The 21,365-nt window shown below is 40.2% G+C and overlaps 1 pseudogene; it reads right to left on the bottom strand.

Moving 5' to 3' along the window:
- Positions 1–157: 157 nt before the first annotated feature.
- On the bottom strand, positions 158–1,435 carry LOC138414222 (ferritin light chain pseudogene; annotated as a pseudogene).
- Positions 1,436–21,365: the final 19,930 nt, after the last annotated feature.

The following is a 21,365-nucleotide window of genomic DNA, read 5'->3' on the forward strand; positions in this document are numbered from 1 at the left end:
AGAACTTTTTTATTTCCATGTGGTACCACGGCTTGGGTGAAGGGTTCAGGGTGGTTAAAAAAGGTTGCCTCCTGGCTGGAGGAAGGGGCTCGGGCAGAGATCTCGAGGCGGGGGAAGGCAGGGGGGTCTCGCAGAGGCCGCCGGGCTCTGGAGGCTCCTAGCTGCGCTGACAGGAGAGCCTTTCGAAGAGATACTCGCCCAGTTCGGCCTGGGGGCCCGGCCAGACTGCGCAGGTCTGTCAGGTGCACGCCCTTCTTCTTGAGGAGCTTCTTGATGAGCTCCTCCCTCAGGAAGTGGCTCTCCAGGAGCTCGCAGAGCTGGGCGCCTGCGCTCGCAGAACCCAGGGCCTGCAGATCCAAGAGCGCTCGGTCCAGGCTCCTCTCCAGGGCCGTGGCGGCCTCCGTGGCGCCCACGCTGGCGCCCCACTCCTCCGGGGACAGCGCTGGGCGCCCTTGCGCTTCTCCATAGACAGCTCCCGGAAGAAGCGGCCCACGCCCCACGCCTTCGAAGTAGAAGCTCAGAGAGAGGTAAGTGGACGAGGCCCGAGGTGCAGGTTGATCAGCCGGCTGACGGCGGCCTCCACCTCGGTGGAAGAACTCTGCTGGATGGGGGGTCACTGCTGACAATGGAGTCAGCAGTGAGGAGGACTTCCCCGTAAAGTGTGTTGGGAGGATGGACCCGGAAGCAGGGACCTGGGTCTTCTTCTCTCCAGCAACTTGCTAAACACTTTTATTACTTCCAATAATTTGTAGAGTCTGGGATCTTATAATAATATCATCTGTAAATAATGACGTTCTCGTGTCTTTGTAGTTCATAGGCTTTTTTTCATTTTCTGCCTGCACTGATTAGGATTTTTAGTACGAAGATGAATAAAAGCATGGATACTAGACATTTTTCCTAATTTTAAAGGGCATGTTTCTAAAGTTTCTATTAACAGTGATGATACTGAAACCGTGCGTTAAATCCATTTCACCTGCCGTCACTAATCAAGGTCGTTTTAAGATTTGCCTGACCTCCAGGCTGCACTTAGCCTAGACAATAAGGTGTTTGCCCAAGTTGTTTTCCAGGAACTTGGAGTCAGCTGCTATAGTTTGAGCTGAGCTGGGTAAGTCTGGATAGGACCACCCACCCTTCAGCTGGGCATTCCAGAGTGTCTGCTTGGTGATCTTTTGACATCAAAGGGCTAAAAACTCTACCCTCAGAACATGCAGAGGCCTGGAGCCTAGTTAAACCTGCTCAGAATGTCAGTTACCACACCTTTTTCCAATCACCTTTCCCCGCACTCCCCAGGCCTTGGACCGCCCTTCTTCTTTATTCTTTATCCCATAAATACCTCGAGCCCCTTGCCTTGGGAGGCAGAGCTCAGATTGGTTCTCCTTTCTCCTCGCTTGGCTGTCTTCTGAATAAATACCCTCTTTGCTGCAAACCTCGGCATCTCAGTGTTTCATCTTGCTGGGCGTCAGGCGAGACAAACCTGGTTCGGTAACATATACCCTGTGTGTGATTTTGGTAGTTGCCCTTTTTGAAAGCTTAGCTTCTATTTTTAGTTTTCTAAGAGTTTTTTGTTTGCTTGTTTGTTTTATTATTTTTTTAAATCATGAATAAGTGTTGCATTTTATTAAATTCTTTTCTGTATCTATTGAAACGATCTTTTAAATTTGTTAATGTAGTGAAAAAAATGTATATCATCTCCTAATGTTAAACCAAATCTACATTCCTGTGACAAACCCAAGTTGATCACGATGTACTAACTTTTTAAGCACATTGCTGTGTTTGGGTTGTTCAGCTTTTTGTGTCCATTTTCATGACTGAGATTGGCTTGTAATTTTCTCTTAGCCTACTGTCCTTATCTGGTTTGTAATCAAGGCTATGCACATGGCTTGCTCCCTCTTCAAGTCTTTGCTCAAATGTCACTGTTCATCTCAATGAGGCCTTCTGTGCCTCCATTTTTAGATATTGTAATTGTGAACTCAGCACCTTTATTTCTCTTCTTTCCCTAGTCTCCTTCCCCAGCTACCTTTTTCCTACCACTTACTGCTTTCTGTTGTATGTAATTTGATCATTTACTTAACCCCAAATGTTTGAGATTCTTTTGTGAAACTATCTGAACCTAGTGACATCATTGGAGCAGTTCCTTGAAAGTTTTCTTTTTTATCTTTATTTTTTAACATCTTTATTGGAGTATAATTGCTTTACAATGGTGTGTTAGTTTCTGCTTTATAACGAAGTGAATCAGCTATACATATATCCCCAGATCCCCTCCCTCTTGTGCCTCCCTCCCTCCCTCCCTATCCCACCCCTCTAGGTGGTCACAAAGCACCGAGCTGATTCTCCCTATGCTATGTGGCTGTTTCCCACTAGTTATCTGTTTTACGTTTGGTAGTGTATATATGTCCATGCCACTGTCTCACTTCATCCCATTTTACCCTTCCCCCTCCCTGTATCTTCAAGTCCATTCTCTATGTTTGTGTCTTTATTCCTGTCCTGCCCCTAGGTTCTTCAGAACCTTTTTTTTTTCAGATTCCATATATATGTGTTAGCATAACACAAATAACTCAGTTTCGTTTCTTTTTATGGCTGAGTAATATTTCATTGTATATATGTGCCACATCTACTTTATCCATTCATCTGTCAGTGGACACTTAGGTTGCTTCCATGTCCTGGCTATTGTAAATAGTGCTGCAGTGAACATTGCGGTGCATGGCTTTTTGAATTATGGTTTTCTTAGGGTATATGCCCGGTAGTGGGATTGCTGGGTCGTATAGTAGTTCTTTTTTTTTTTTTTTGTGGTATGCGGGCCTCTCCTGTTGCGGAACACAGGCTCCGGACGCGCAGGCCCAGCGGCCATGGCTCACGGGCCCAGCCGCTCCGCGGCACGTGGGATCCTCATGGACCGGGGCACGAACCCGCGTCCCCTGCATCGGCAGGCGGACTCTCAACCACTGCGCCACCAGGGAAGCCCGGTATAGTAGTTCTATTGATAGTGTTCTTGATTTTTAACTTTCTTCTGTAGAAATTGGTCTTTTTAAGCATTTGTCTCTATTGGGGTCAACTATAGTAAACTGTTTTTTCTAAGGAATTCTCTATTTCATTTAGTTTTATAAACTTACCTGCATAGAGATGTATACAGTAGTCTCCTTTGATTTTTTAAATTCTGCATTAATAGGTATTTCCCCTATGCCTGTCTCTTCTTTCCTTCCTTCCTTCGGAGTTAGATTGATTCTCCCCCTTCGCCCCCCAATTTCTCAGCATTTTGTGGACAGGGTTTCTAGTTCAAGAGCACCTTCTTCTGTCAGTATAATGAAGTGCAGTTTTTTTTAAGCAGTAATGGAGTTGGGGTGAGGAGGATAAGTTGATGTGTCTTGTTTCACTTTTGTTTTTGCAGGACCTTTAATTTTTCCTCTTGTCTTTCTTTCTCATCGCTCCAAGACGCACCACTTCTTTTTTTCCCTAATATTTATATTATTTATTTATATTTATGTGTTTATTTTGGTTGCTGCAGGTCTTAGTTGCAGCATGAAGGATCTTCCTTGCAGCATGCGGGCTTCTTAGTTGCGGCATGAGGGCTTCTTAGTTGCAGCATGCAAACTGTTAGTTGTGGCATGCATGTGGGATCTAGTTCTCCAACCAGGGATCGAACCCCGGCCCCCTGCATTGGGAGCACAGAGTCTTACCCACTGGACCACCAGGAAGGTCCCAGGTGCCACCTCTTATCACCAGAAGCAATGTTTCTTTAAGGCTGCCACCACTATTGGTCCTGCTTTCTTTCAAAAGCCAGCCAGTACTGTAAACTACCAAGTCCCTGGCCTGTCTTCCTTGTTTTGATTCTTAGTAGTATTACATTTTGTCGTTCTAGGAGTTACATTATCTTTACTTAATCTAGGTCTTCTGCTCCCCAGCACTCTTTTGCATATAGTCTCTTAAGCTTCCCCTCCTGCAGGCTCATACTGTTCCCACAGGCTGACAGCAAGAGCTCTGTTAGAATTTGTTGTCTACTTCTCTACTAGGAGAAGGTCATTGTATTTTCGGTCTCCTGATAACGTGGAAGGCGTGGGTTATGTGTGAAGTCTTACTTTTCTATTTCATTAATTTCTGCTCTTACCTTTATTACCTCCCTACTTTCTTTTTTTGTTCTTTTTGTAACTTTTTATGTTAGACCATTAGGTTGTTCATTTCCGACCTCTCTCCTTTTCCAAGATGCTCATTTAAGATGATAAATTTCCCTCTATGTATCATTTAGCTGAACCCCACAAGTTGTGATAGGCAATATTTTCATTCCCATCCAGTTCTAAGTATTTTTAAGTTTCCACTATAAGTTCTTCCTTGATTCATGAGTTGCTTAATATGTGTTTTTAGGCTTTCAAACAAATTTGGTTCTTAAAATTTATTGTTGGGCTATTCTAACTGGATACCCCTATAATCTGAATCATACCTATGATTTGAAATGTGTTAACGAACTCAAGGTCCATCTTAAAAAAATATTTTATCCACGCTTGATAAGAATGGGTATGCTCTAATTTGGAGGTGCTGGGTTCTAGATATATCCAAGATATATCAAACTTTTTAATTGTGTCATTCAAATCTTTTATGTCTTTGCTGATATCTTTGTCTCCTTGGTCTAGGAATAATTGAGGAATGACTGGATATGTGTTAAAATATAGTCTGATAGTGGATTTATAAATTTTTTTAAATTAATTAATTTATTTTTGGCTGCATTGGGTCTTCATTGCTGCATGCGGGCTTTTCTCTAGTTGTGGAGAGCAGGAGCTACTCTTGCTTGCAGTGCGCGGGCTTCTTATTGCGGCGGCTTACCTTAGTTGTGGAGCATGGGCTCTAGGCGCACAGGCTTCAGTAGTTGTGGCACGCGGGCTCAGTAGTTGTGGAGCATGGGCTCTAGGCACGCAGGCTCAGTAGTTGTGTCACACGGACTTAGTTGCTCCACGGCATGTGGAATCTTCCCTGACCAAGGCTCGAACCCGTGTCCCCTGCACTGGCAGGCGGATTCTTAACCACTGCACCACCAGGGAAGTGCGGATTTATAAATTTTTCCTTATAGTTCTATCAACTTCATTTTTGTATTTTGAACCTATTTAATTAGGTGAATACAAGTTTAGAATGCATACATCTGTCAGTTGAACCTTTTTTTAAAAAACGTCTTTACTGGAGTTTAATTGCTTTACAATGTTGTGTTTCTGCTGTATAACAAAGTGAATCAGCTATATGTATACATATATCCCCATATCCCTCCCTCTTGTGTCTCCCTCCCTCCCTCCCTCCCTATCCCACCCCTCTAGGTGGTCACAAAGCACCAAGCTGATCTCCCTGTGCTATGCGGCTGCTTCCCACTAGCTATCTGTTTTATATTTGGTAGTGTATATATGCCCATGCCACTCTCTCACTTCGTTCCAGCTTACCCTTCCCCCTCCCCGTGACCTGAGATAGATTCTCTACGTCTGCATCTTTATTCCTGACCTACCCCTAGATTCATTAGAACCATTTTTTTTTTTAGATTCCATATATGTGTTAGCATACAGTATTTGTTTTCCTGTTTCTGACTTACTTCACTCTGTATGACAGACTCTCGGCCCATCCACCTCACTACAAATAGTTCAATTTTGTTTCTTTTTATGGCTGAGTAAGATTCTATGGTATATATGTGCCACATCTTCTTTATCCATTCATCCGTCTATGGACACTTAGGTTTTTCCATGTCCTGGATAGTTGTGCTGCAGTGAACATTGTGGTACATGACTCTTTTTGAATTATGGTTTTCTAAGGGTATATGCCCAGCAGTGTGATTGCTGGGTCATATGGTAGTTCTATTTTTAGTTTTTTAAGGAACCTCCATACTGTTCTCCGTAGTGGATGTATCAGTTTACATTCCCACCAACAGTGCCAGAGGGTTCCCTTTTCTCCACACCCTCTCGAGCATTTACTGTTTGTAGATTTTTTGATGATGGCCATTCTGGCTGGTGGAGGTGATACCTCATTGTAGTTTTGCTTTGCATTTCTTTAATGATTAGTGATGTTGAGCATCCTTTCATGTGTTTGTTGGCCATCTGTATATATTCTTTGGAGAAATGTCCATTTAGGTCTTCTGCCCATTTTTGGATAGGGTTGTTTGTATTTTTGATATTGAGCTGCATAAGCTGCTTGTATATTTTGGAGATTAATGCTTTGTCAGTTGCTTTGTTTGCAAACATTTTCTCCCATTCTGAGGATTGTGTTTTGGTCTTGTTTATGGTTTCCTTTGCTGTGCAAAAGCTTTTAAGTTTCATTAGGTCCCATTTGTTTAATTTGTTTTTATTTCCACTTCTCTAGGAGGTGGGTCAAAAAGGATCTGGCTGTGATTTATGTCGTAGAGTGTTCTGCTTATGTTTTACTCTAAGAGTTTTATAGCGTCTGGCCTTAGATTTAGGTCTTTAATCCATTTTGAGTTTATTTTTGTGTATGGTGTGAGGGAGTGTTCTAATTTCATTCTTTTGCATGTAACTGTCCAATATTTTCTGCACCACTTATTGAAGGGGCTGTCTTTTCTCCATTGTATATTCTTGCTTCCTTTATCAAAAATAAGGTGACCATAAGTGCATGGGTTTAACTCTGGGCTTTCTATCCTGTTCCATTGATCTATATTTCTTTTTTTGCGCCAGTACCATACCGTCTTGATTACTGTAGCTTTGTAGTATAGTCGGAAGTCAGGGAGCCTGATTCCTCTAACTGCGTTTTTCTTTCTCAAGATTGCTTTGGCTATTTGAGGTCTTTTGTGTTTCCATACAAATTGTGAATTTTTTTGTTCTAGTTCTGTGAAAAATGCCAGTAGTAGTTTGATAGGGATTGCACTGAATCTGTAGATTGCTTTGGGTAGTAAAGTCATTTTCACATTGTTGATTCTTCCAATCCAAGAACATGGTTTATCTCTCCATCTATTTGTATCATCTTTAATTTCTTTCATCAGTGTCTTATAGTTTTCTGCATACAGGTCTTTTGTCTCCTTAGGTAGGTTTATTCCTAGGTATTTTATTCTTTTTGTTGCACTGGTAAATGGGAGTGTTTCCTTAATTTCTCTTTCAGATTTTTCATCCTTAGTGTATAGGAATGCAAGAGATTTCTGTGCATTAATTTTGTATCCTGCTACTTTACCAAATTCATTGATTAGCTCTAGTAGTTTTCTGGTGGCATTTTTAGGATTCTCTATGTATAGTATCATGTCATCTGCAAACAGTGGCAGCTTTACGTCTTCTCTTCCAATTTGGATTCCTTTTATTTCTTTTTCTTCTCTGATTACTGTGGCTAAAACTTTCAAAACAATGTTGAATAATAGTGGTGAGAGTGGGCAACATTGTCTTGTTCCTGATCTTTGTGGAAATGGTTTCAGTTTTTCACCATTGAGGACAATGTTGGCTGTTGGTTTGTCATATATGGCCTTTATTATGTTGAGATAAGTTCCCTCTATGCCTATTTTCTGGAGGGTTTTTATCATAAATGGGTGTTGAATTTTGCAGAAAAAAGCTTTTTCTGCATCTATTGAGATGATCATATGGTTTTTGTCCTTCAATTTGTTAATATGGTGTACCACATTGATTGATTTGCATATATTGAAGAATCCTTGCATTCCTGGGATAAACCCTACTTGATCATGGTGTATGATCCTTTTAATGTGCTGTTGGATTCTGTTTGCTAGTATTTTGTTGAGGATTTTTGCATCTATGTTCATCAGTGATTTTGGCCTGTAGTTTTCTTTCTTTGTGACAACCTTGTCTGGTTTGGGAATCAAGGTGATGGTGGCCTCATAGAATTAATTTGGGAGTGTTCCTCCCTCTGTTATATTTTGGAAGAGTTTGAAAAGGATAGGTGTTAGCTCTTCTCTAAATGTTTGATAGAATTCTCCTGTGAAGCCATGTGGTGCTGGACTTTAGTTTGTTGGAAGATTTTTAATCACATGTGCTTGTGATTGGTCTGTTTATATTTTCTATTTCTTCCTGGTTCAGTCTTTGGAAGGTTGTGCTTTTCTAGTATTTTTCCATTTCTTCCAGGTTTGTCCATTTTATTGGCACATAATTGCTTGTAGTAATCTCTCATGATCCTTTGTATTTCTGCAGTGTCAGTTGTTACTTCTCCTTTTTCATTTCTAATTCTGTTGATTTGAGTCTTCTCCCTTTTTTTCTTGATGAGTCTGGGTAATGGCTTATCAATTTTGCTTATCTTCTCAAAGAAACAGCTTTTAGTTTTATTGATCTTTGCTATTGTTTCCTTCATTTCTTTTTCCTCTATTTCTGATCTGATCTTTATTATTTCTTTCCTTCTGCTAACTTTGGGGGTTTTTTGTTGTTCTTCTTTCTCTAATTGCTTTAGGTTTAATGTTAGGTTGTTTATTTGAGATTTTTCTTGTTTCCTGAGGCAGGATTGTATTGCTATAAACTTCCCTCTTAGAACTTCTTTTGCTGCATCCCATAGGTTATGGGTCGTCGTGTTTTCATTGTAATTTGTTTCTAGGCATTTTTTTATTTCCTCTGTGATTTCTTCAGTGATCTCTTGGTTATTTAGTAGCATATTGTTTAGCCTCCCTATGTTTGTATTTTTTACAGTTTTTTTCCTGTAATTGATAGCTAGTCTCATAGCATTGTGGTTGGAAAAGATGCTTGAGATGATTTCAGTTTTCTTAAATTTACCAGGCTTGATTTGTGACCCAAGATATGATCTATTCTGGGGAATGTTCCGTGAGCACTTGAGAAGGAAGTGTATTCTGCTGTTTTGGGATGGAATGTCCTATAAATATCAATTAAATCTATCTGGTCTGTTCTGTCATTTAAAGCTTGTGTTTCCTTATTTATTTTCATTTTGGATGATCTGTCCATTGGTGAAAGTGGGGGGTTACAGTACCCTGCTATGATTGTGTTACTGTCGATTTCCCCTTTTATGGCTGTTAGCATTTGCCTTATGTATTGAGGTGCTCCTATGTTGGGTGCATATATATTTCCAGTTGTTATATCTTCTTCTTGGATTGATCCCTTGATCATTATGTAGTGTCCTTCCTTGTCTCTTTTAACATTCTTTATTTTAAAATCTATTTTATCTGGTATGAGTACTGCTACTCCAGCTTTCTTTTGATTTCTATTTGCATGGAATATCTTTTTCCATCCCCTCACTTGCAGTCTGTATGTGTCCCTAGGTCTGAAGTGGGTTTCTTGTAGACAGCATATATACGGGTCTTGTTTTTGTATCCATTCAGCCAGTCTGTGTCTTTTGGTTGGAGCATTTAATCCATTTACATTTAAGGTAATTATCAATATGTATGTCCCTTTACTATTTTCTTAATTGTTTTGGGTTTGTTATTGTAGGTCTTTTCCTTCTCTTGTGTTTCCTGCCTAGAAAAGTTCCTTTAGCATTTGTTGTAAAGCTGGTTTGGTGTTGCTGAACTCTCTTAACTTTTGCTTGTCTGTAAAGGTTTTAATTTCTCTGTCAAATCTGAATGAGATCCTTGCTGGGTAGAGTAATCTTGGTTATAGGTTTTTCCTTTCATCACTTTAAGTTTGTCCTGCCACTCCCTTCTGGCTTGCAGAGTTTCTGCTGAAAGATCAGCTGTTAACCTTATGAGAATTCCCTGTATGTTATTTGTTGCCTTTCCCTTGATGCTTTTAATATTTTTTTCTTCGTATTTAATTTTTGATAGTTTGATTAATATGTGTCTTGGCATGTTTCTCCTTGGATTTATCCTGTATGGTACTCTCTACACTTCCTGAACTTCATTGACTATTTCCTTTCCCATTTTAGGGAAGTTTTCAACTACAATATCTTCAAATATTTTCTTCGGCCCTTTCTTTTTCTCTTCTTCTTTTGGGACCCCTATGATTCGAATGTTGGTGCATTTAATGTTGTCCCAGAGGTCTCTGAGGCTGTCCTCAATTCTTTTCATTCTTTTCTCTTTATTCTGCTCTGCAGTAGTTATTTCCACTATTTTATCTTCCAGGTCACTTATCTGTTTTTCTGCCATAGTTATTCTGCTATTGGTTCCTTCTAGAGAATTTTAAATTTCATTTATTGTGTTGTTCATCATTGTTTCTTTGCTCTTTCATTCTTCTAAGCCCTTGTTAAATGTTTCTTGTATTTTCTCCATTCTATTTCCAAGATTTTGGATCATCTTCACTATCATTACTCTGAATTGTTTTTCAGGTAGACTTCCTATTTCCTCTTCATTTGTTTGGTCTGGTCGTGTTTTTTTACCTTGCTCCTTTATTTGCTGCATATTTCTCTGTCTTCTCATTTTGCTTATCTTACTGTGTTTGGGGTCTCCTTTTTGCAGGCTGCAGGTTCGTAGTTCCCGTTGTTTTTGGTGTCTGCCCCCAGTGGGTGAGGTTGGTTCAGTGGCTTGTGTAGGTTCCCTGGTGGAGGGGACTGGTGCCTGTGTTCTGGTGGGTGGGGCTGGGTCTTGTCCTTATGATGGGCAGGGCTGCATCCAGCAGTGTGTTTTGGGGTGTCTGTGAGCTTAGTATGATTTTAGGCAGCCTCTCTGCTAATGGATGGGTTTGTGTTCCTGTCCTGCTAGTTGTTTGGCATGGGGCGTCCAGCACTGGAGCTTGCTGGCCGTTGGGTGGAGCTGGGTCTTAGTGTCGAGACAGCAATCTCTGGGAGATCTCTTGCTGATTGATATTACATGGGGCCAGGAGGTCTCTGGTGGACCAATGTCCTGAACTCGGCTCTCCCACCTCAGAGGCTCAGGCCTGACACCCAACTGGAGCACCAAGACTCTGTCAGCCACATGGCCAGGTATATGGGGAGTTTCTTGCCTTTTGGAAGACTGAGTTCTTCTGCCATCATTCAGTAGGTGTTCTGTAGGAGTTGTTCCCCATGTAGATGTATTTTTGATGTATTTGTGGGGAGGAAGGTGATCTTTACATCTTACTCCTCCACCATCTTGAAGGTTCCCCTGCAATAGGAGACTCCACTGAAGACACCAACCTCTGCAAGAACTAGAGGTGTAGAGGCATTTTTTCCAGAGGGTTTGCAGCTTGCTCTTTTTTTTCTTTTCCTCAGTACTTCGTCTAGTTTCCCTTGTTCACAGGGTGCTTCGTGTAGAGGCCTCGCACCCGGCACTTCAGATCAGAGTGCCTAGTGAGAAATGGCTGCGCTTACACCTTAGCTGCATGGGCCGGTCCCTGCCAGTTGAACCTTTAATCATTACGTAGTGATCCTAATAATGTTTTTTGTATTAAAATTCTATTTTGTGTGATATTAATAAAACTTCTCTATGTTTTTTTGTTTTGTTTAATATTTACCTAGGACATCTTTTCCCATCCATTTACTCTCAAACTTTCCATATCCTTTTATATTCATGTGTATCCCATAGTGCATATGTGGTTTTGTTTTATGATACAATATAATAGTCTATCTTTTAACTGGTAAGTTCTGTCCATTAACAGTTTCTGTGACTAACTCACACTTCTGAGCTTCTACCATGTGGTACTTTATTTTTTTTCCTTACCTTTTCTTTTTCTCTTGTGTGCTTTGTGTTGAATGGAGTGGTTTTTTTTGTTTGTTTTTTTTTGTTTTTTTTTTTTTGCGGTGCGCGGGCCTCTCACTGTTGTGGCCTCTCCGGTTGCGGAGCGCAGGCTCCGGACGCGCAGGCTCAGCGGCCATGGCTCACGGGCCCAGCCGCTCCACGGCATGTGGGATCCTCCCGGACCGGGGCATGAACCCGTGTCCCCTGCATCGGCAGGCGGACTCTCAACCACTGCACCACCAGGGAAGCCCGAATGGAGTGTTTTTGTTTCTGTTTTAATCTCACATTTTACCCACCTTTACTCATTCAGAAATTATATTTTCAATTTCTAACTCTTGTAGTTTACCATTCACACTTAAAATCTATAATTATTCAATTTCATTTTCTTTATAGAATTTTTTAAAATTAATTTATTTCTGGCTGCATTGGGTCTTCATTGCCGCGCGCAGGCTTTCTCTAGTTGCAGTGAGTGGGGGCTACTCTTCGTTGCAGCACACGGGCTTTTCATTGTGGTGGATTCTCTTGTTGCAGAGCACGCGCTTCAGTAGTTGTGGCATGCAGGCTCAGTAGTTGTGGCTCGCAGACTCTAGAGCACAGGCTGAGCAGTTATGGCACATGGGCTTAGTTGTTCCATGGCATGTGGGATCTTCCCAGACTGCGGATCGAACCCATGTCCCCTGCATTGACAGGCGGATTCTTAACCACTGTGCCACCAGGGAAGTCCTCAGTTTCATTTTGAACAGCTTTCCTTTGAACACTTTGATTCCAATCATCCCTTTCCAGTCATGATATATATACATTCCAGTGTATACATATATACACTATTGTTATCCATTATTTCTGGCTTTAATCCCTGAAGTTAGACACTATTATTATAATAATATATACAGACAGTTGATAATTTACTTATGTATTTGCCAATTTCTGCACTCAGAAAATACTCCTTTTTGGATTTTAAACCATCCTTCTGGCATCCTTTTCCTTCTTCCTGAAATAACATCCCTTAAAAGTTCTTTTGGTAGTAAACTCTATTTTCACTTATCAGAAATTGTCCTTATTTGCCTTTTATCTTAAAATATCATTTTCTGATTTGATGTTTTTTCTCAGCAGTTCAAATATATGCCTCCACTGATGCTGTTAGGAAGTCTGCTTATTGTTGCTTCATAGGCAGTTTATTAAATTGTAGTTCATTTTTATATGATCCGAATATTCTGTCTTGCTACTATGTTTTTTAGGGTTCTGTAGTTTCATTACAATGAGTCTAGGTGTGGATTCTTTCTGTTTGTCCCCTTTGGTTCTTCATATATCTGTAGATTCAATTGTTTCATAGAAATAAATTTTATGGAAAATTCTTAGCTATTCTCTCTTCATTCTATCTCGGACTCTAATTAAATTATATTAGATCTTATTACATCCACGATATCTATAAACTTCCATCAATTAGCTGTTACCACATAGTAAACCACCCTAAAGCTTAGTGGCTAAAAGCAAACACCATTTTATTTGTTTGGAATTTTATGGGTTATCGCTTTGGGCTGATCTCACCTGTAACTCATGTGGCAGCAATCATCTGGCAGGTCTGTGGGGACTGGGTGATCTAATATGCCTTTGCTTACACATTTGGGGATATGCAGGCTATTGGCTATGGTGCTTCAGTTCTCCTCTAAGTGGGCTCTCCAAGAGGCTGGCTCGGGCCCATTCACATTAAGGTTTCAAGGTTCCAGCTGAAGCCAAAAGAGGGCAAGCCCAAAGTACAAACAGTTTTTAAGCCTCTGCATGTGATGTGTTCCATGTGCCAAAGCTATTCAAATAGCAAAGCCAGCTTTAAAGAGTGGAGAAATAAATTCCAGTAACTTGGTGGGAGGAACAGCATAGTCACAGTGCAAAAGTCTGTGCATACAGGGACAGGAGGGATTATTGTGGCCATCTTTACAAATAAGCTATCACAAACCTCTTTCATGGGAATTCCCTGGTGGTCCAGTGGTTAGGACTCCATGCTTTCACTGCTGAGGGTCCGGGTTCAGTCCCTGGTTGGAGAACTAAGACCCTACAAGCCACACCGTGCAGCCAAAAAAAAAAAGAAAGCCAAAACAAATCTCTTTCATATTTTGCACCTCCCTGTATCTCTGCTGAGATGTGTGTATTTTTGGTTAGTCACTATGTGAAATGCAGCCAAATGCAATTCTGAACAATATAGAGGTAATAACTGAAATTCATTATTTTACCTAGTTTGCATTAGCTAAAATGGACCCTTACTGGGAGAAATCCAAGCATATATAATCACTCAAAATTTTTATTACTTCTGTAACAGTGCTGGGCAAGTGAATAGGTCCTTGGGCCAGTTTCCATCCATGTGGTCAGTCAGGGACCCAAGCCGATAGTAACTGCCGTCCTCAACATGTGACTTCCAAGTTTGCCCTAGAGGTGGTCTCCGTACTCTTTTCCCCTTCTAGCTGGCGGGGATGGAGGTTTTTATGGGCTAGGCTTGGAAGATGTAAGCAGTTGACACATCATTTCTGCTCACATTTTATTGGTTAGAACTTAGTCACCTGGTCACACCTAACAGTCAGGAAGACTGGCAAATATTGCCAAGCTGAGGGCCCAGGAAGAGAAGAACGAGGAGCTAGGTGAGTAGCTAGCAATCACTGCTTCCTACCAAGAAGAATTCCAAAAAGAATCTTAGAAGTTAAGTATAATATTACCCAAGGAGAAACTCATTCAAATGGTTTAAAATGTGACATGGGGGCTTCCCTGGTGGCGCAGTGGTCGAGGGTCCAACTGCTGTTGCAGGGGACACGAGTTCGTGCCCCCGGTCCGGGAGGATCCCACATGCCACGGAGCGGCTGGGCCCGTGAGCCATGGCCGCTGAGCCTGTGCGTCCGGAGCCTGTGCTCTGCAACGGGAGAGGCCACAACAGTGAGAGGCCCGCATACGGGGAAAAAAAAAAAAAAAAAAGTGACATGAAAATCTAGGACAAAATTAAATTGGGCTCTGCCACTTATTAACTGTGAGAACTTGGTCAAATGACTTGAGTTCTCTAAGCCTCCACTTTCTTCACTAACATAATGGCCATAATAATAGTATTTATCTCAGAATTTTTTCTTTTAGAAAAGTGAAATAAATGCATAAAAACTCTTAGTTAGGTACTCAACAGCATATAGCCAAGGACTCAGTAGATATAAGCTATCGACATTGATAATATTATAATGGGTACTTGTTGAGTCACTGGCGTAGTATTTCCTGAATATCAAACATATGAATGCCTACCAACACCAGACATATTTAACATAAAAAATAAAAATTTTATATTAAAAATTAGAAGTAATATTTTATCAACAAGTGTAGATTTTTAGATGGAAATATAACAGTTCCTTCTTTTTTTTTTTTTTTTTTTTTTTTTTTTGCGGTACACGGGCCTCTCCCATTGTGGAGCACACGCTCCGGACGCACAGGCTCAGCAGCCATGGCTCACGGGCCCAGCCGCTCTGCGGCATGTGGGATCTTCCCGGACCGGGGCACGAACCTGCGTCCCCTGCATCGGCAGGTGGACTCTCAACCACTGCGCCACCAGGGAAGCCCAACAGTTCTTTCAAATAGAATAGTTACTTAGGTTATGTAGAAAGCATCTGAGTCTTTAAGGAAGTATTTTCAAGAGAAGATCTAAGGGGACTTCCCTGGTGGTCCAGTGGTTAAGACTTCACACTTCCACTGCAGGGGGCACAGGTTCAATCCCTGGGCAGGGAACCGAGGTCCGGCATGCTGTGCAGTGCAGCCAAAAAAAAAAAAAAAGCATCTAAGAAGTTGACAGCTATTTAATCAAAAGGAAAACTGCATAGACTGGTTTAGAAGGACCCTATGGCAGTCAGTGCTTTCACAGTCTTAAGGCCAGTCTCATTCCTTACCCCATCCAATTCTGCCTATAATTGGCAAATTATATTGATTTTTATTAAGTTTAGTGAACTGACACTTTGCACATCAAAGAGAACAACTTCCTAGACATCCCTTTAACCAGGGAGCCCTTTCCCTCCAAGACCCTGTAGGAAAGCTTCATGGCAGCTGCCAGTTCCCTCCCACTGTCTCCTACTTGCTCGCCTCCCCACTACACCTTTATTTTTCCTTTTTCCTGTTACCCTGGATCTTCCCTTTTGTGTTCTTCTATCATTTTCTTTTGTAAACAAGATAACTTTCTCATGCTTTTGTTGCATCCCCTCTATTACTCCATTCACCAAAACAAAGGAGCCTCCTAAGAAGGTCTGAAAAGGACAAGATTATATGTAAGTATTGATATTTTTGCAATCATAGTTAAAAAGAAAGCTTAATTTGGAAAGTTAATCTTCTAGGCAGACGTCCCAAGCAGCCTTGATATGAACCTCTTGGTCACTCCTGTTCACTCACTGAGCACTATGGCATCTGCCACAATCTTCTCATGTTGACTCCTGCTGCCCTCGTCCTTTGGCCTCTCCGTTCCTTAAGATTCTTGTCTAAGTGACCTGCCTCTGCACTCCATGCAATGTCCTCCAACTTCTGTGGCCAAACCTGGAGCTGTTCCACCTTCAGAATTCCTCTTTCAGAAATCCTACCCTCAACCAATTCCTCCTACCTTTCTAGCTCAGTCTCATCTGTTCCCACTATAACCATTTGCCAGGCTCATAAGAACTTCCAATCCTTTACCTTTTTATATACTTTTCCTCTCTCCATGAGCCCCACTCTTGAGGTCTTAGACTCAGATTCCATCATTTCACTCAGTCTCTTGCAAATAACAACCTGTGCTTCCACTGCATTTGTCTGGCAAAGTGTTACTCCTGCAAAAATCCAACTGTCTTTCTTATGCCTACCCCAGCTCTGGTGCCTCTGAAGAAAATTACCCAATGGGGCAAATGTATAACATTTAAATTTATGAGTTCTGGCTTCATTTGGGCCTTCAACATTGCCCCAATTTCCCATTTCCCTCTAGCCAATTCATTCTCTCCAGTAAGCCTTTTCTACTCTATTCAACCTTTAACCCTACCACCTCCCTTCATGCTTAGTATTTGTTCCTCTTCCTATTTTTTTCTGAGGAAATGTTGAGACTGAAACCCCCAAAACTCCTGCCATCCAACTTACAACCTACCTGCATCTGTGTCCATCCTCTCTTCCTCTTAGACTAAGGAAGATGTCCCTCCTCCTGTGCTCTAACTTCTATGGCCTCTTGTCTTCCAAGATTCTTATATTATCCATTATTTCTCTCTTTCTCTGCTCAATCCCTCCCATTAACATTAACAAATACTCTCTCAGCTTAATTCCTGAGCCTTATTTCCAAATAAACTGCTACTGTCCTATCTCTTCCTCTTAGCAGCCAAAGTTCTGGAAAGAATTATCTAAGTTTGTTGCCTCAATTTCTTCTCCTCCCATGTGTGCTTTAAGCTACTTTAAAACAACTTTGGCCCCTCCCACTAATTCAAAATGGTGATCGCTCTGAAGTGACCAGTTATCTCCGTGTTGCTGAATTGAATGGACGTCCTCTGGTCCTCACCTCACTTGACTCTCAGCAACAGTCAAAACTATCGCCCACTCTTTCTTCCCTCATTCTGTCTTCCTTGGGCTTCTTCCACAGCTACACATTCTCTTCCTCTTATCGTGGCAGCTTCTCAGTGCTTTGCTAGCTCTTCCTCCTCTAATGGACCTTTAGATGCTGGAGTTCCCCAGGAATTGGTTTTACTTGTTTTTTTTTTTTTCCTCAGTTTGCACTCTTTCTCTAATGTTTTCATATATACATATGGCTTCAAATATCAGTTTTGCAAAGTGTGGTTCATGGGCCAGCCTGTACCAGGATCACTTGCAGAGGGTGAAGTGGGGCATGTGGCGGAGTGGGAGAAAGGAGTGTTAAAATTCAGGTTCCCTGGCCCAATCCAGGGTCTACCAAATTAACTGTGGGCGGAGACTGGGAATCTGCATTTTAAATTCATTCTCCAGGTTATTCCCATACCAACTAAAGTATGGAACCACTAATTTGATTTGTCACATTAACAAGGACAGCTCAACATCTCCATCTGCTGACTTATTAAAATCATTGCCTTATTTTCTCAAATGTTAGGAAACAAAAATCAGAAACACAGGAACAAAGTAAGGAACAAAAGAGATGAAAGAATTATCTGCCTCATGAATAATCAAGATTGGATTATGTCAGCTTTTGACTTTCCTAGCTCCAAATGAGAACTGTTCTATATTTGGGTTTCAATTTTTAATCCTTAACCAACTGAATAAAAATGTAAGAATTGGAATGACTATTTCATCACACACAGTCTCTTAAAATGCAGCATTTTATTCTTTTGTTGTTATTTCTGAGATACACATTTTAAAGTAATAACTAGAATTATGACTTATAACATTATACCAGAACATATAAGATTTTTAGAAATTTCATGTAATGTCTGAAACATTTATATTAACATATTTCCATACAAATAACCCAAAGAAAATTTAGTACTAGTTTTTTTTGTTTGCTTTTTTTATACTGCAGATTCTTATCAGTCATCAATTTTATACACATCAGTGTATACATGTCAATCCCAATCGCCCAATTCATATCACCATCCCCACCCCACTGCAGTTTTCCCCCCTTGGTGTCCATATGTTTGTTCTCTACATCTGTCTCTAAACTTCTGCCCTGTAAACTGGTTCATCTGTACCATTTTTCTAGGTTCCACATACATGTGTTAATATACGATATTTGTTTTTCTTTTTCTAACTTACTTCACTCTGTGTGACAGTCTCTAGATCCATCCACGTCTCAACAAATGACTCAATATTGTTCCTTTTTATGGCTGAGTAATATTCCATTGTATATATGTACCACATCTTCTTTATCCATTCATCTGTCGATGGGCACTTAGGCTGCTTCCATGACCTGGCTATTGTAAATAGTGCTGCAATGAACATTGGAGTGCATGTGTCTTTTTGAATTATGGTTTTCTCTGGGTATATGCCCATCAGTGGGATTGCTGGATCATATGGTAATTCTATTTTTAGTTTTTTAAGGAACCTCCATACTGTTCTCCATAGTGGCTGTACCAATTTACATTCCCACCAACAGTGCAAGAGGTTTCCCTTTTCTCCACACCCTCTCCAGCATTTGTTGTTTGTAGATTTTCTGATAATGCTCATTCTAACTGGTGTGAGGTGATACCTCATTGTAGTTTTGATTTGCATTTCTCTAATAATTAGTGATGTTGAGCATATTTTCATGTGCTTTGGCCATCTGTATGTCTTCTTTGGAGAAATGTCTATTTAGGCCTTCTGCCCATTTTTGCACTGGGTTGTTGGTTTCTTTAATATTGAGCTGCATGAGCTGTTTATGTATCTTGGAGATTAATCCTCTGTCCGTTGATTCGTTTGTAAATATTTTCTCCCATTCTGAGGGTTGTCTTTTCATCTTGTTCATGGTTTCTTTTGCTTTGCAAAAGCTTTGAAGTTTCATTAGGTCACATTTGTTTATTTATTTTTTCATTTCCATTACTCTAGGAGGTGGATCAAAAAAGATCTTGCTGCAATTTATGTCAAAGAGTGTTCTTCCTATGTTTTCCTCTAAGAGTTTTATAGTATCCAGTCTTACATTTTAGGTCTTGAATCCATTTTGAGTTTATTTTTGTGTATGGTGTTAGGGAGTGTTCTAATTTCATTCCTTTACATGTAGCTGTCCAGTTTTCCCAGCACCACTTATTGAAGAGACTGTTTTTCTCCATTGTATATCTTTGCCTCCTTTGTCATAGATTAGTTGACCATAGGTGTGTGGGTTTATCTCTAGGCTTTCTATCTTGTTGCATTGATCTATGTTTCTGTTTTGTGCCAGAACCATATTGTCTTGATTACTGTAGCTTTGTAGTATAGTTGGAAGTCACGGAGTCTGATTCCTCCAGCTCCGTTTTTTTCCCTCAAGACTGCTTTGGCTCTTCGGGGTCTTTTCTGTCTGCATACAAATTTTAAGATGATTTGTTCTAGTTCCATAAAAAATGCCATTGGTAGGTTGATAGAGATTGCATTGAATCTGTTGATTGCTTTGGGTAGTATAGTCATTTTCACAATATTGATTCTTCCAATCCAAAAACATGGTATATCTCTCCATCTGTTGGTATCATCTTTAATTTCTCTCATCAGTGTCTTATAGTTTTCTGCATACAGATCTTTTGTCTCCCTAGGTAGGTTTATTCCTAGGTAATTTATTCTTTTTATTGCAATGATAAATGGGAGTTTTTCCATAATTTCTCTTTCAGATTTTTCATCATTATAGGAATGCAAGAGATTTCCGTGCATTAATTTTGTATCCTGCAACTTTACCAAATTCATTGATTAGCTCTAGTAGTTTTCTGATGGCATTTTTAGGATTCTCTATGTAAAGTATCATATCATCTGCGAACAGTGACAGTTATACTTCTTCTTTTCCAGTTTGTATTCCTTTTATTTCTTTTTCTTCTCTGATTGCCGTGGCTAGGACTTCCAAAGCTATGTTGAATAATAGTGGTGGGAGTGGACATCCTGGTCTCGTTCCTGATCTTAGAGGAAATGCTTTCAGTTTTTTACCATTGAGAATGATGTTTGCTGTGGGTTTGTCATATATGGCCTTTATTATGTTGAGGTAGGTTCCCTCTATGCCCACTTTCTGGAGAGTTTTTATCATAAATGGGTGTTGAATCTTGTCAAAAGCTTTTCCGCATCTACTGAGATGATCATATGGTTTTTATTCTTCAATATATTAATATGGTTTATCACATTGATTGATTTGTGTATATTGAAGAATCCTTGCATCCCTGGGATAAATCCGACTTGATCATGGTGTATGATCCTTTTAATGTGTTGGATTCTGTTTGCTAGTATTTTGTTGAGGATATTTGCATGTATATTCATCAGTGATATTGGCCTGTAATTTTCTTTTTTTGTAGTGTCTTTGTCTGGTTTTGGTATCAGGGTGATGGTGGCCTCATAGAATGAGTTTGGGAGTGTTCCTTCCTCTGCACTTTTTTGGAAGAGTTTGAGAAGGATGGGTGTTAGCCCTTCTCTAAATGTTTGATAGAATTCACCTGTGAAGCCATCTGGTCCTGGACTTTTGTTTGTTGGAAGATTTTTAATCACAGTTTCAATTTCATTATTTGCGATTGGTCTGTTCATATTTTCTGTTCCTTCCTGGTTCAGTCTTAGAAGGTTATACCTTTCGAAGAATTTGTCCATTTCTTCCAGATTGTCCATTTTATTGGCATAGAGTTGCTTGAGGTAGTCTCTTAGGATGCTTTGTATTTCTGTGGTCACTGTTGTAACTTCTCCTTTTTCATTTCTAATTTTATTGATTTGAGTCCTCTCCCTCTTTTTCTTGATGAGTCTGGCTAATGGTTTATCAATTTGTTTATCTTCTCAAAGAACCAGCTTTTAGTTTTATTGATCGTTGCTGTTGTTTTCTTTCTATTTCATTTATTTCTGCTCTGATCTTTATGATTTCTTTCCTTCTGCTAACTTTGGGTTTTGTTTGTTCTTCTTTCTGTAGTTCCTTTAGGTGTAAGGTTAGATTGTTTACTTAAGATTTTTCTTGTTTCTTGAGGTAGGCTTGTATAGCTATAAACTTCCCTCTTAGAACTGCTTTTGCTGTATCCCATAGGTTTTGGATTGTCGTGTTTTCATTGTCATTTGTCTCTAGGTATTTTTTGATTTCCTCTTTGATTTCTTCAGTGATCTCTTGGTTATTTAGTAAAGTATTGTTTAGCCTCCATATGTTTGTGTTTTTTATGGTTTTTTCCCTGTAATTCATTTCTAATCTCATAGTGTTGTGGTCAAAAAAGATATTTCGTATGATTTCAGTTTTCTTAAATTTACTGAGGCTTGAATTGTGACCCAAGATGTGATC

Source organism: Delphinus delphis, chromosome 11 (genome assembly GCF_949987515.2).
Source record: "Delphinus delphis chromosome 11, mDelDel1.2, whole genome shotgun sequence".
NCBI classification, from domain to species: Eukaryota; Metazoa; Chordata; class Mammalia; order Artiodactyla; family Delphinidae; genus Delphinus; species Delphinus delphis.